The sequence below is a fragment of the Mytilus edulis genome, chromosome 1 (assembly GCF_963676685.1).
Source record: "Mytilus edulis chromosome 1, xbMytEdul2.2, whole genome shotgun sequence".
NCBI lineage: Eukaryota > Metazoa > Mollusca > Bivalvia > Mytilida > Mytilidae > Mytilus > Mytilus edulis.
In genome coordinates, this window is record NC_092344.1 from 87,036,359 (window position 1) to 87,054,006 (window position 17,648).

Consider the following 17,648-nt stretch of genomic DNA (forward strand, 5'->3'; position numbering starts at 1 on the left):
CCAAAATGGCATGTCCCTAGACCGCCTGTTCAACATTCATACTCTTAAATATCGTAAAAAAATGAAGAAATAAATGTTATTTTTACTTTACATAAGTTCTTTAATAATTCAAAAGTATGTTCAGAGCCAACATATTTTAATAAACAGCTTTCAATATATGATTTTTAATTTCAGAAGGTGCGTCCCTAACAAAATATCCACTACGAAACGAAGTCATTAAAATTTGCCAATAAACAGTTTTATAAAATCAATGTAATTTTTGTTTGCAAGAGATATAAACATTAGGGTCTTACAAAAGAAGTGATGCTTTTATATCGGCAATTAAATTGTTGGTAAGAAAAATTGAGCACATCAAATGGACCAGAGTGATAACGTATTTTTGTTAAAGGGAAAATTCGCGATTTTTTACTTATGGTTTAAATATGTTCATTGTGACATAATATATATATTCACAAAGTTTTATCGCTATATGTGCAGTAATAAAGGAGAAATTCAATAATTAATGAAAAAATATTAACTACTTCCTGTAGGTCGTGACGTTTTCTCCTGGTTTTTGCATGCCGGGAATTAAAATACAATCATTAAAAGTCTTGGGTTTTAATCATATTTTAACGTAATCGTAAGCGCGCCGATGACTAATGCTATATCTAACAACCATCCGATAATAAGAAAATAAAACGCACAGACGTGCAGTTGTACACATTCATGAGATAAATTTTCTATATTTCCCGTATATATTTAGATTTTTTTTTTTTTTGCTTTAATATATGCTTTTTCATACTGATAAAGTGAATAAATTGAAGTATATAACTTTACACTGTTAAGACAATATATAGGTTTACTCTTATTAACCTTAGACTATCTACGCTATTACTAGGTTTATGCGATGTGTGTATTATTCTCCGACAATACTTGTGAAGGTAAAATGTTATTTGCAGATTGGTAATTAACTTGGCCTCAAGGGCACACCGTGCCAGGTGTGACTGTCTATTCGGATCAGTGGATTATAAGACAGGAGGTCGCGTTTTTAAAATACACAAATTTTCAAGGTGTTGATAAATACAAGTGAATCGCCGTGGAATTATTTAATTATATTTGGTGCTATTATTTTATTTAAATTCAAATAAGTTACTAAACTAAAAATGAACCGGTTAAAGTATGGAAATTAAATTTAGTTTTCGGAATAAAATGATATACACTCTTATCATTTATTTATGGTTTTTTTTAAAAGGAATAATAGAACTAGTTTTACAAAATCATTTTAAATGTCTTAAATAGGAAAGAAATAAATGTACGGGAACACTTAAATTTAGACATTTGAAAGCCATGATCAAATGAACGGTGTACCTGTATTTATACATTTTTACTTCTAGCGTTCGGCCGTGATTAGATTTTAGCTGAGACTTCTATAACACATAGTCTCAGATTTAAGTGAGGTCGGTACATCTTATGAAAAATATAGATTATCTGATAGCAATTGGATTATGGAAGGAGCGCTATACTGTTCAAATACATAAATTTATTACCAATACACTCGAGATCAAAGGTTGTTAATTTTGCAGTTCCAGTTCACTTTTACTCACATATATTTTTTATTTTGATTTGACCGTGCTTGTTTTAATATGACAGTTCTTTTCAGTCCTCTTATCTGGTTATACGGAAGCAAACCTGCACAGTACATTTTGCATTTGTATAGTCTGATATTCTTATTTCATATGTAAAATGAATGAACAATTATTAAAAAAAACGGCATTCATTTTGAAATATATCACTGTTTCTAGAGTGAAAATTAAGTCACATATTATGTGACGATATAAACAATAAGATGAATTACTTATAAGAAATAACGGGACCAAAAATTACATAAAAACGGTAGAATAGGTGCTAAAATATAAATAAAAGTAAAATTAAAAATAGATAACATTGGGATAATCTATACGTATTCTTACAACCACTCTTAATTTTATAAATTTATAAAATTTTGTACACAGGCCGTATATTACGGACAGTTTTATATTGGTATGGTATATTTTATAAATTTTACCTGTGCACACCTGGTTCACTCGCGATCACGCACGTGATTCATTGACCTTGTTCATTGTGTATTAAATTTAATAAACAAGCCTGCCAGGAAGTCGACCGTTAATACCTTAATATGTCACATCTACAATACCCCGGTAATGACCGGTATAAAGCCATGCTGATTACAAAAAGACAAGTTTTTGAACGTAGGTCAAGTTAGGTAAAAACCCAAAATAAGCTGAAAATATACGTTAGAAAAAAGCATTTAAAAAAACATTCACATAAGACATGAATCTCAGTTTATAATAAATATCTCCGGACTTTTTTCACTTTATTGAGACTACTTTAACATTATTATAGCATAATTCCTATGGAATACTTGATACTGTATCTCGGTGCCAAAAATGTAAACTTAATGACGAGCTAAAACATTGGACGATCTTTTGTCATTTACAGCTTTTTAACCTGACCTCAACATTGTACGTTGAACCCTCTTAAAAAATTAAGATGTCTTGTAAAGTATTTTTTTTTTAAATATTCTTATCAATCTTAGTGAAGCATTACTTGATTTGATGATCTTGGAAACTATGAAGACTTCTTCGGCTTTCAATACTTGGTCGAGTATAAAATCCATCAGCTAGGCAAGTCATATTACACTGATTAACGGACATGTCATGCCGTGTACTAGGACTTTGTGGTAATTAGATAGCCGTGGTCATTAGTGTTCAAGATGGCGTCTTGCCGAGAATTAAGAGTCGATTTTAAAAATCAAATAACTCACTCATCTAGAGGAATAAAGCTTTAATATTTTGAGAATATGCTTATTTATCTAGGATGAACATAATATCAAATTTTTATTTTTTTGCGAATTTTCCCTAACGGGTCAAATCTCCTTCAGTATCTGGTTTTAAAATTATGAAAAAAATATCAATGTACAGCTTAATAAATGCTTTGATGAATACAGTCTTGTTACCCTTACAATATAGGGATTGTGTGTGGGGTGGGGAATAAAACGATCGAATATGTTCCCTACGAAACGGTCCCCTACGAAACAAGTATGGGAGAAAAACGTTTCGTAGTGGACACTACCACTACCATGCAGTCTTTTTTTAATCTTTTTTCAATTATATTCGTGCAAAACAAATAACAAGGGTTAGTTTCATGTAATTTTTATTATGTTTCTATTAACATATAATAGGGTTGATGTCAACTACGAACTTTTTGTCCACTACGAAACGCATCAAAATGTCCACTACGTAACATGAGTTGTACCTCCATATTATGTGAAGTACTGTCTAATCTTTATCGATAAAAATGGTTTTCCAATTCAGAAAAAAAAAAAATTTAGTATTTAAAGTAAACAAACTGGAATGTCTATAGGAAACATTTAAAATTGCAAAAAATATGTATGTTTAGAAGAAGTTTCGTAGGGGACAAAAGTCCCCTACGAAACAGTACACAAATTATGAAAATAATATCATTTTAAAGAATATTTAAGATTGCACTTTTTGTTTACAAACAGGTCTATAATAGAGGTATTCAAAATATCTCTTGAAATTAAATTTTAGACAAGTTGATTTTCCATTTTTTTTAGGTCTGAAAGTTACGCTTTTATTGAAAAACGCCCCTATGTGTTCATAAATCCGTAGCTCGACCTTTTCCCTTTCAAATATCACGCACTATAAAGATTGACAAAACAATATATCAATTGATTGAAAGCGTGTTCTTGTTTGAATTATAAAAATCTGTCTGAGAATGATGAACATAAGAAGCAAAAGATACAAGAGGGACATTCAAATTCTTAATCAGACAACGCCATTAGCTTCCAATCCAAACATCTGGTACAATAATCCATAATCATCAAATGAGCCAGTTCTTATAATTGTTTTTCTCTAATTCTTCGTCAAATTATCCCTTTCTGCACCCATTGTATAAAAAAAATTAATCAACGTGTGGTTTGTTTGATCTCAGTACTTCATTGGTTAAAATCCGATTATGACGTCGAATTTTCTTGCCTTCCTCTGAATTTCCTATTGTGATGGCATGAAAAAAGGCGACAATGTCTGATGACGTCACATAGAAAGAACACATCTTTTTGCAGATCATTCGAAAAGAAGGAATAAGTTTGCCTGCATAATGTTAGAAAATCATTAGAGAAACAGATTCCACCACCAACTCTCGTGTAATACGATATTTATCCACTCTCGACATTTAAATTTTAAATATTGTTACAATCATAGGTGCAACCAGTGAAAACATCTGAAATGTTGGACTGAACTTACGGCAAGCCTCGCGTTTTAAATTTGAAAATTTAACTGTCTCGAGTGGATAGATATCGTATTACACTCGATGCAGTGGTAGAATCTATATTTATCTGTGTTGTTGATGACAAAAGAAGGCTACATTTTGTCCGATGAGATTGACTTTTGTTGTTTAAATACTACATTTCTTTGATTTTTTATCGAGATAAATTAAGTTTTCATACAAAAGTCATATTTGAATGGGACTTTGCTAGGAGGAATTCATATTTCATTAAGTTGTCTGGTAATTAATTATTCAGTCAAGACTATCTCCCTAAGTATTAAACAAATTCATTTAATAAAGGAGGAGCCTGGTATGGAAAGAGCCATTTGTTTTGCCCTATAATTGCCAATATAGAAAAATCATTAAAGCCTATCAAAAGTTATATGTTAGATAGATATGGATATTTTAACACACTGAAGTATCCAAGTACAGGGTACTGAATGGTGTTGAAATATCCATATCTTTGGATATGAACGTAGATAACGAATTTATCCCCGGTCTTAGTCTAAATATGACGATTTTTACAGAAATTCGACCACAAAGTTTAACGTGAAAGTGACGTTTTTTTTCTTCATTTTTTAAATATCTTTTATTGAAATTTAGGATTTTGACATATTTTTAACGAAATGTAGGATACTACCTTTGGTAGAGAGACCTACAGGTGGACAAATATAAGACGGTTTTTTTTTCAGAGAAAGTGAAATGGGTTGATTTTGGCGCTCAAAGTTGTGAGAGTTACATCATAGACGATTTGACGTCAACGTGGGTCATTTGCATAGCTAGGTCAGTAGTCCCATTCATTGACGATGTGGCAGAATAATGATGCATTTACTAAAATTAGTGCAAATTACTAATCGACATAATAAGATCAAATCGTTATTGGATTAAGTATCTAATTATACAGACATCATGGATAATCTTCAGAATTCGATATTTCATAATGCCCGTGTCACACTGTCCCGATTTTTATATACGATGGACACCCGAATGCGAAAATTGTAAGTTCGTACGAAGTTGGTCCCGATCTCGTTAAAATACCACAAAGTAACCGAAGAAAGTACGACGAATAACGAAGTCTATACGATGGTGCCGACATTATATACGATAGCAAAAGATGGACATACGAAGGTTAACCGAAGACGGACATTTAAGCTTCATATCTCAGCCGAAGCCTACACGATGGATCACGAAGGCTACACGATGGATTACGAAGGCTACACGATGGATTACGATGATGGCGCGATGGCCATACGATATCTAAAAGATACGAACAGAATTTCGACAACATATCGTTTCTGTACAAGTCTGCCATGCATGGCGGGAAATCGATCTTTTTGTCTAATTCTTATAAAACTTAGTTTATTATCCCCTCGCCTACTACATGTAAGTTGCGTGTATATAAAATTGTTATTGACACTCTAGACCCAAAATTCTCAAAACTTGGTATGGTGTTACTCGTTAAGAATATCTTAAGCGCTATTGACTTTAAAGTTCAAAGGTCGAGGTCACGGTGGCAGTTGTAATACAAGGCAATATCACCCTTGTGGACACTCTAAAACCAATATGCTTCAAAAGATTTTAACCACATTTGGTATATTGAACCTCCTTGTAATGATCTGACATTTTTTACGTTCAAGGCCAAAGGTCAAGGTCATGCAGATGGACTTGTTTTTTCTCCTTGAAATAGCATAATACACAGGAATTGGTTGCTCATTTTTTTACCTGCTGGTTCTAAAGACAATATTAAAGGTATTTCCAGTTACTGAATGTTTTGGTTGATTTCTAGAAAAATAGTTTATGTATCAAATATGCATATTCAATTTACCATTTTCTGCATGTGTATATACAAATATAGTGTCCATATTTGTCCTCAATATGTTAGATACGAGGGGATGCCACGCTCGGCATTGCCTTGTTTGAACTGTAAAATGTGTGCACTAGTCTGAATAATCACCCATAATTATGCCCATGTTTACTGATCTATCTTAAAGGTAAGGTAATGGGTTCGTTGATCTATTCTATTAGAGCTCTTTCCAGGAGAATATCATAATGATATCGACAAAAGGAAGGATGTGGGGAAAGCAAAAAATGCGGCAAAATATGACATATAGAAAACAAAATGGTTATGGAGTAAACATTCGTGTGACAACAACTCAGACGATACATAAAAAAATCAGAATAATGAAGAAAAAGTTGGTTTCCCTTTATACGTGTACCTGCAGTGTTGGTGTACGAGGCGCGTTTATGATTTTCATTATGTTACTTGATATGGAAAATTGACAAAAAATAATATTTTATTTGTAAAAGTAAATCCTGAGCCTGTAATAGCTGCTCTTCTTGTTCTATTTGAATTAATAGAAACAACGCTGTCGCATTTCTTGTTCTCATACAATCATATGATATGATATGAGCTCCATGTTTTGTGAACGTCTTTCTTAACTGTCATATTAGACTGACCAGTGCATATCGCGCATGGCACTTTAAATGTATTTTAACGCGAAAATCAACTTACATTTAGCTGGATTTATTGCCGTCGTAGTTCCATCTTGTCGCCTTCGTACTTTTATTCGATGGCAACACGACGGGATTACGAGGTCTTCACGAAGTCGTGTTGCCATCGTAAGACCTTCGGGTATCTTCGTGATTCATTCGTGTAGACATCGTAATGTCAAAACTGCCCGATGGAAACGATGGAAACACGAATGCAATACGATGTGCAAAGATGCATTCCCGGTGACATTACGATAGTGTTACGATAGTGAGGATGGTAATACGAACTCAATACGAACCCTCAACATCGGACGCACCTTCGGGGATTTTTTAACATGTTAAAAAATTTAGAACCCTTCCCGAAGTTGTCCCCGAAGGCTAGAAAAAGTGACCGATGGTTCTACGATGGTTAAAGATGGCACTACGAATAGCCCGATCTGGATACGATCAGTCCCGATTTTGAAAATTTCCATTATCGTGTTGCCATCGGCGTAAAAATCGGGACAGTGTGACGCGGGCATTAGGAACAACCACGGAAGTTAGGAAAACGCGCGTGAATTTCCCCGATGAAATAGGTAGCGACGTCCGGTGGGTTAGCAACACTCAGTGGCTATTGGTTTTGTAATGACGTGCGTTAACCAATCAAAATCCTAGAAATATACTAAGCCGGGGATAATGTAAATTATTTTGTAGATAGTTAACACGTCTATATATATCAGTATGATATTGTTCTATTTTATGTCATTATGATATACTTCTATTATGAATTACAAAATACGTTGAACCATAAATGTCAAAATCATTCAATCGCGTAGTGGAATTAACTATTTGTGGATTCTTATAAATTCTATATATAACTTTGGACTATTTTCAATCTCGGCCTATTTCTGAAATTTATTCTTACATTCTTTTGATTTTTTAACCCTATATGCTAACATTGCCTATGTAAATTTTAAAATTGTTTGTATGCACATTGAACGACAAATCTATGTGACGTATAAAGTTTTCTGACACACAAATCAATGAATGTGTTTGTAGATAGATGTTTTTGTGTTCTGTTTAATTGTTCCTTTTAAAATTGTTATACGATGATGACTGATGTACACATATTTTGACTATTTTATTTATTGTGTCTGTTTAGGTAACGCATCAATGTAAAAATAACGGAATATGATGAGACTGTCATCAAAGTGAGAGGGTTAGCGCTATAAAACCAAGTTTAATCCACCATTTTCTACATTTGAAAATGCCTGTACTAAGTCAGGAATATGACAGTTCTTGTCCATTCGTTTTTGATGCGTTTTGTTATTTGATTTTGCCATGTGATTATGGACTTTCCGAATTGATTTTCCTCTAAGTTCAGTATTTTTGTGATTTTACTTTTTGTGTGTAAACCTTAATCTGTTTATATTCATGCGAAGGCTTTAGTCATGGCTACAAGTACAATTAATTTGGGACTACAGTTTTTTCTAAAGGAAATACATATTGAAATTGTTATATTATTCTAATTACATAACTCAGTGTAATGCCTTTGCAAATAAACACATCATAGATACCACGATTAAAACTTTATATGTGTGCCAGACACGCGTTTTGTCTACAAAAGACTCACCAGTGACGCTGGAATAAAAAAAAAAGATTTTGCCAAATACAAAAATACAAAAAATTAAAAAAAACTCCACAAGCAGTACTGGTTGCATCGACCTGGTGGTTGTAAATAAACTCATCCCAGATACCAGGAATAAAATTTCATATTTGCGCAAGACGCGCGTTTCGTCTACAAAAGACTCATAAGCGATTATGTATATCAAATATTTAATAAGCTCCAAATTTCAGGCAAACAGTACTTTACCGATGTTCCAAACTCATAAAACTATGAGGTTGTGAGTTCAAACCTGCAAGGGACAGGTGCACCATGACTCCAATTTTGATTGAATTGGATTGTCAGTTATCCTACTGAAGGTCGGTGGTTCTCTTCGGATAGTCTGACCTCCTCCACCAATAAAAACTACATCCCACGAAACAGCACAATAGTCAGTGTTGAAAATGGCGTTAAACACAAACAAGTTCATCATTTGTTTTCGTCATGAACATACTTGAAATATATGCCACTGGGTGTTAAGTAACCAACATTCGAACAATCAAGCAAATCTGATAAATCCATTTAGAAAAATCAAAACATGATATAAAAAAACTCGCACGAACTCTAAACAGAGTGAGAGCGGTATAGTCGACAAGATTAATCGTCTCCTGTCATGCAAACATTACCCGCTATATTAATCCACTGAATAAAAATAAATATCACTTTGGTGGAATGATACACAATTGGATATCAGACGACTAATCAGGTATCCAAAGCCTGCGAAAACTTATCTCTAGTATAGTGAGTTGAGATACAAACACATCATTTATGGCAACCGATTGGTGATGAGAATATATGTAGCACCCGTAACCCCCAGTTTTCGCTGGGGTACGTGTTGCTTAGTCTTTAGTTTTATATGTCGTGTCTTATGTACTATTATTTGTGTGTTTGTAATTTTCTATTTTAGCCATGACGTTGTTAGTTGAATTTCGATCTATGAAATTTAATGTCCCTCTTATATCTTTCGCCCCTCTTTTATATAGTATAGCGTTCAGTCGTTTTTCCTCTCAGAAACTCAGATGGAGCACTTTTAAGCGGCTTAAAATTAAATCTTTAAATATATTAACATATAGTAACAAAAAAGAAACTGTATAAGTAGTCCGCAACAGATGATCTAAATATTTAATCGAAAATAAATCTGTAATAAATATGTAAATAACAAAGCAAATAAAACAAAAACAACCAAATGATAATGTCTGATAATATAAATATGTATATAAATATTGAATAAGTACTACAATATATACACGACGAAAAGAAGTGTATATGTAATATAAAAGGAAACGCATATAATTAGACCGCCGCCAAAAAGATCCAAGTAGAGAAAAGTTTTGAGACAATTACTATTTTCTTTGTTTTTTAATTTTTCCTTTGTATAACACAGTTGCCAAATCGAAATTCCAATATGGATCAATGCTTCAACAATTGCGTATATTGCTTTCGCATATTGTATATTTGAAACGAGTTCGGTTGATACGACTGCTACCCAAGCAGCCAATATGATTTGGGGTAGATCTTCAATCCACGTTGATATAAAAGACATCGCTGTTGAGTATGTCATATTTGAGCAATCCTTCTTACCATCGACATACAAAGCCAATAGTTGAAGTATAAACGTAAAGGTTCCAACAATTGCAAATGATGAGATTGAATACCGCATTGCAATTTCACTTGGTATATGTTCTTGGTCCGTTTTAATAACTTCGACGGAAAAGTCCCAGTCTAGACCAAGGTCAACAAGTTCCATAAGAATCAGTCCAGTTATACAGAAAACTCTATTACACGTGCAGCCCATTGTTGACAAGAATGTTAAATCTGAAAATAATGTCGAACATTAAAATTAATGAGAAAAGAGGTTTGGTAAGTTCATTTCAAAATATGAGCCAGTTATTTTTGCTAAGTTTGTGAAGTAGTACTAATAGTCTGCATTTAAATCAAACTATTCTGAATAACGATGCAACTAACCTCTGTACCCTTCCCTTGTCCCTCTCTCCTTATACTAAATCCCTGTTCCTTCGTTTCACATAAAGTTTACATATGTTTTGGTTTGATAAACATGCCACAAATTATTCTGAACACTAACAATAAATATTACTTTCTATTTATATAATATGATTATGACATGCATATAAAATATGAAACCTACCGTTATTATAGAAGTTATCTCTAGACAAATGAATAAAACGTTCTGTTGGGACTAATTAAATGTTGCAATTTTATATCTAACATTGGTTATACCTATCGTTCTTAATATAGAAAGGAAAACTTCCAACTATTTATCAGCAGTCCAAAAAGCTATTTTCAGAAAAATAGATCCTGAAGTCCAAAGATGAATTGACTGACACGTCATTAAAAATATATCATTACAACTGACAAAGATAACTATATGTATATAAATATTGACAGGGGTATATAACATATCTACCTTTTGTTAGCCGAAAAAGACAGGGTATACTCAAACTGATTTGAGTTTTTAATCCATTAAAATAAGCTGCTAATATATCTCTTATTCTCCAAAAGTTTTTCTTGTTTTAAAAATTACATAACGATAAGTGTAAAAACTTTTGTTAAACTCAAATTACGTTTGAACGACCACATTCTGACAATATTTTGGGAAAATCTAAGGTCCTTTCTTTTGTTTTTCATTCGTTCCGCTTGTTAGTTAAGTCTACCGTTTGAATTATCAGTTTTGTATTGACCTACCCTTCTCGAATTAAGATATAAGTGGGGTTTTTTTCAAAATATTTAGCTATTACTCATTAATTTCATTAATATATCGTGTTTATGTTATAAAACAATATTAAGGTTTATTACCTCTTCTGTAGCAATGTGAATTGCGAAATTTTCAAACTGCAATTGTATCAAAACAGCAAAGCTTTAAATTCCAAAAAACCTCGTGCTGAGTCACTAAAATTGAGTTCACCCTAGAAGGTGTACTTGAATTAGTCCATATTTTTATTTGTTTTCACAAATATCAAAATTTATGAAATTAATTTAAGGAAATCATTGCTAGCACTGCATGCAGTAAACCTCTCTCTATCAATCACTGAATTGCCAAATATGAGAGTACAAAGGGAAAGGCTATGGATTTTCTATAACATTTCCATAGGTTTAGAGTTGAGCCAACACAAGTAAAGGTACACAATCCTGAAACAAAAGCAGTTTATCACCAGAAACTAAAGCTGTTCAATTAATGCTTTATAGATTAAAAAAAAAAAACTTCATTAGTAAAAGAAATACTGCTTGTGGATGCTTCTCAGAGAATGTTCATTAGGACGGTGAAATCATCTTTATTCTAAATGTTAAAAGCGTTCCCATTCTGTGTTTCATACTGTTGTAATGTTAATTAACACTTATTTTGGAAAAGTCAGAAATCGATTGTTGCATGCCTATCATTGTTAATGGGGCATTAGCTGTCAAATTCATTTTCACTGATTTGACTCAAATTTTCAAATTTGATGAATAACATACTAAACTGAAATAGACAGGTAACAAGATAATTTATATATCAGAATATCGTGTGCATTTTAGTCTAGACGCCACCCAGTAAACCATCGAGATGACCTCCGAATACTGCAGACGGTCACATAACTCGATATATACATAATTTAAATAGATAGCGACCTCGTGAAATTGGATTTTTCAAGGTTTGTATGATTTCATTTAATAGGTTATAATAAGTTAATTATCGTTTTTACCTTTAAAAGAATGATTTAGTGTGGATCGAATCAGTCAACGAAATGGTGCACCTTGGTTTCTTTTTTTAATGTTGCCATTCTTTTCCTTTTAATGGTTCTGGTCACCCTTATACATGCATAACCAATCTCTGACTAATGTGTTAAATTGAAGGTCACGTGAATACAGGTTCATTGAGGTCGAATCATTCACTTGCAAGTGAATAATTCATCAGCAATGTTTCCTTGGTTATTTTCACAAAATTTAACCCAATCGACTGCTAAAAAATTGTATTTCATTATTTCACTTTTATTTATAATTGATCCAAACAAAATCATATACTTATTTTTAACCATATCGCGTACTAAGTGCCCCTTTAAAACAGTAACAATGATAATCAGTGATTGTAATTACTGGCCATGGAAACGTCCACTGTACAGAATTTACAAAGAAGAAAAATATATTTGTATGCAATTCAAATAATGGTCGACTGAAAACCACGATAAGGACAAGTTCTGTTTATCAATTTTTAGTTCTAGATAGTTATCTTTACTCTAGTCTTCAAAAGGTAGTCGAAATTGGAGGCTTTCATCCTAATAGACATGCTTGAAAGAATCTACCTATTGAATAAAAAAGCTGGTTCAAAGTAGGCAAATCGCCTATTAAGCTAAACGTTTACTGCATGTATATAGTGTATGTGAAGGTAAATAGTACAATAGTAGAGGGTTATCTTCTTAGTTTTATGTTTTCCATTAGATGCATCTGTGGAATATTCCTTCCTCATATAAAAAGTTTTGGTTTAAATGGTTTGTGGTCATATCAACATGAAACTAAGTATCCATGCTTGTAATGAAATAAAGTGTTCAATATACATAATTATCCTAGATTCGGGTTTCTACCCTTATTTCAAGTTCATGAAAATGCAAAAGTTCGAGCAAGGCACGGATATTTGTTATTGATGGAATGATAGTAATAGTTGTTTTTATTATATATTCTGTAGGAAATGAGCATTTGTCTGAGTGGTGTTGAAGAATTCTTGAAGTGATTTTGTTGCGGTTATATCATATATTTTCCGTGAAGTGATGATGAATTCCGTTTTGCTTTCAAGAAGTTATATGAAATAATTTGTTTTGTTTAAGGATACAGTAACAGTGATACAGATGAGGAATATTTTCTTATAATACGAATGAAGCCTCATTTGCTGCATCAATCACATCGAACTTTAAATAAAGGAAACACACATACATTCAATAAACTTAGACCAATCTGTCCCATATCTCGATTTATATCTAATGAAGGTAATTCGAGAACAAACTTCTCAACACCAAAGATGATTTCAACTACCACGTTGTGATCTTTCCATTTCTATGTAGCAACAAACATACAGCGCCTGCATATGGAGAATATGTCTCTCAGTTATCTATTCCAGATCTTGCGTTTCCTATCATGATGTCATTGATAAAAAAAAAATACTTCGTATAAAGAAGCTAGTCATCAAAGGGTATATGTCTCTCAGTTATATAATCCAGAGCTTTCGTTTTCTATCATGATGTACTTGATAGAGGAATACTTCTTACAAAGAAGCTATTCATCAAAGGGTTCTATGTGTCTCTGTGTCACAATTGATACGTTACTCTAGAGCTAGATCGAAGTACGTTGATTTTGTTGAACGAGGAATACTGCTTTCTCAAAAGTTGCTAAGACAGGGCTATAAGCCAATTAAATTAAGATCATCACTCAAAATATTTTACGGTCGTCATTACGAGCTGATTGGCCATTATGACAAAAATGTGTCAGAAATTATATCTGATATTCTTCCTCAGTCATAATAACCTTCCATCCTTACCGAAGTGAACAAAGGAATAACACGACGGGTGCCGTATACGGTTCAGGAAATGCTTACCCTTCCGGAACAACTGATTTCACTCCCGGTTTTTAATGGAGTTCGTGTTGTTTCTTATTTATTATTTTTAACTGTTGATGTAAATGTCCTTTGGTTTTTTTAGTCTTCAATTACTCCTTAGTTTTGATTGTTATTGTCTTCTAAGTGGTGATGTGAAAATTAACCCTTCAAAATAGTTTACGAACACCATCACGAGTTGATTGTTATTAAAGAATGTCTGTTTCACACACAGTCACTTTGATATCTGAGTTTTCTTTTTACAAACATCGGGTCCATGTGTTTGTTGGTGGACATTTAGTCCCCAAAGACATAACCCGCTCATTACCATACGATGGATGAAATTACGAAGATTTAACAGAATAATGGCTTTGACGTCGACCATTACAAAAGTTGTCAGAAACAAACCTCACAATTGCAGGTTTCCTCTCGTCACTTTAGATATGACAAATATCTCGAATACGGCACAATTCAATCAAAATATTAACGACAATAGCAACAATTGTCGCACTTTGTAGTGTGCAGTTCTACTGGAAGACATCTAGTTGGTAATGACTTTGAGCAAGACTTTTTATTTCTTAAAAACCCCAAAAATGCAAAACCTATAAAATTATAATAACAGAATTGACAGGGTTAATTCACTAGCAATTTAAAAAGAATCTTAATATCCAAGAATCTTCGATGATAGAAATGATCGTAAATCTACACTTATCGTCTACATGTTAGAGTATATACACTTTACAGAATGTTACCTTCATAGATATGTTTATTTTTTAACGTACTGGTTCCCACATATGATCTTTGTGTTTCATCTCGTAGAGACATCAATTTGGAATGATACCAGTATAGAAAAACATAGTAGCGCCTAAAAATTTATTCTTAGGAGTTCCAAAAGTGGAGATAAGGGTAGTAAAGAATTTAAGGATAAGTTTAAACTCTTAAAAATATGCTGCATAGAAAATAGAAGTACTAAAATAGTAGTGCATACTAACTTTCCGTTCTGGGATATAATTTGTTCACGAAACATCATAGTTAAAGTGTCACAGTATTACATGGTCTTAGTCGCAAAGGGAGTTCCTATGGGAAATTGCATTGTCTATATTCACAGATTTGCAATTCATAACATTTAAATAAATGTGAAAGAAAAAAAAATCACAAAAACGTTGACAATTTGCTGAGTCACTTATAAAAAACCCTGGTTTGTGATTGAGTATCTTATTTCACGTATAACATAACAACACATTAAAAATGAAATGATTCATCAATACCCGAAACAATGTGTTATTGTGGTTATATACATAAGCAACGTATTAGACGTAAGTGTATTTTAAACTTTATTTTTTAGATAGTATATAGTAACTATATACAAGTTGTATTTTTTTATATGCTTTAATATTGTTAAATGTACATTTGATTCAGAACAGAATGTCGTTTTATTGCGTAAAACTCAGCATCTAACTGTTATTACTGAAATGTAATACAATTCTCCTTTCATCTTGTTCATGTTCGATCGTACCTTTCGTCAAATTGTAAGATTCTTGTAAGAAAGCTCTAGCAAATCGAACGCCATATTTTTCCTGTTGGACTGGAGAATTTCAAAAGAAGCCCTGTCTTTAACATGTATAAACAAAATTCAAATTTTGGGCTAGGATTAACTAATGTATAAATCTGACAAATTTCAAAAATGATTTATCGACTTAGCCAGAAAGAGTATATTTTTAGGTATCAAATTATGAAGTAATCTTTATCATGCATAGAGTGTGTGACACGGATCATTATTCTAATAAGAATACATCATTCCATTAACTAATTTTCTGAAAATTCTATGCAATAACTGATAATTTTCTTTCTATATTTAGAACGATTGGTATAACCGATTCTATATATAGATCTCCAAAATAAGAAAGTGTTATCATTGTTCAACTACTACTTTGAACTAAGGTAAGCATTTTAACACATTTTGTTCATATCATAATTCATCTATAATATACGCGAAATATATGTTATTACTGTTTTTTTAAATGTTCATCCTTATAAAACACTAGTAAACTTCGTGTAAAACAGAGGAACGACAAAGGTGTACTGACTGAAATACATTTTATCAGGGTACTTTAAAAAAAAATATATATTTCAAGTCTGTATTTTCAAATTAGAGATGTGGATAAACTCATCATTCATACCAGGATTGAAATTTTATATTTACGCCAAACGCGCGTTTCGTCTACAAAATGCTCATCGGTGACGCTCGAATAAAAAATGTTAAGAGTATGCTGTCTCAGTTTAATAACCAATGAACCGCTAAAACTATCTTACTCACTTTTACTGATGACCACATGGATGTCAATTTCGAATTGACGATTTTCACATTTGCCGATTGACACCGATGAGACTGAAAAATATGCACAGAACGTGGTGGGTCAAACACACATGACAGTTTCTTCAAGATAAAAAAAATAACCTTTTGACAGCTCTTTTCTTGTTCACTGATTTTACTGATAACTGTAATAATATAATATTCTATTGTTTATTTTTAGATTATATATTCTCGTCAACAATGGGATGTACATGTAAAAGAGTGTTCTTCATAACTGGACTGATAATTATGGAATTGATTGACCTTGGTCTAGACTGGGACTTTTTCGTTGAAGTAAATAAAACGGACCAAGAGAAAATTCAAAGTGAAACCGAACTGAAATATTTAATCCTAGCATTTGCAGTTGTAGGAACACTTACTTTTATACTTCAACTTGTTGCTATATACTATGATTCTAAGCAGAATTACTCACATTTAACATACTCAATAACGATGTCATTTATTTCAACGTGGCTTGAAGATATCCCCCAAATTATCTTGGCTATTTGGGTAGCAAGTATTTCATCCGATCTTATTTCCTATGTACAATATGCGAAAGCATCATATGCAATCTTGGAAGCATTACTCCATTTTGGAGTTACAATTTGGCAACTATGTTGTAAAAAAGAAAAGTTCAAGTACAAAAGAAATAGTGATTGTCTTATGGCATTACTCGTCCTTGATCTTATTGGCGGCATCCTACTTCTCGGAGCATCTGTATTCCTTCTAATAGAACTACGCTTTGACAAATATTATTGAAACTAGTCACTGTTCATATAAATAGTACTCAAAATAGTAATATTTTTTAGGATTATGTGTATATGTTATCAGACATTGTATGTATATGTTATAAGTAGGCTTATAAGACATTGTATGTATATGTTATCAGACATTGTATGTATATGTTATAATACATTGTATGTATATGGTATATGGCACTGTATGTATATGTTATCAGACATTGTGGCTTGACGGTTAATGCTTTACTTATATTTATTCCCTGTTGATAAAATATGTGAAGACAGATTGTTTTTGTAGTTATTCTTATAATCAATATTGCATTTGTTTGTTTTGCATAGTATACAGTTATTTACAGTCTTACAGTTAGGAGTTCAAAATGTTATAGTTGAAATCCACTCTGTGGAATGTCTGCATGATGCAGATGACAACACATATGTTCCAATTGTCGTAACCACAATCCCATCCTGTACTTCGTACTTAGGCTGAGCAACAAAACGAATGACTCTTGCGGGACAAGATAA

At 32.5% G+C, this 17,648-nt stretch overlaps 1 long non-coding RNA gene across 1 annotated transcript; it reads left to right on the forward strand.

Annotated features, from left to right (window-relative positions):
- Nucleotides 1–15,269: 15,269 nt before the first annotated feature.
- On the forward strand, nucleotides 15,270–17,405 carry LOC139520048 (uncharacterized). The gene is made up of 3 exons (XR_011663805.1): nucleotides 15,270–15,349; nucleotides 15,893–15,974; nucleotides 16,568–17,405. It is a non-coding gene; the product is annotated as an uncharacterized lncRNA (long non-coding RNA).
- Nucleotides 17,406–17,648: the final 243 nt, after the last annotated feature.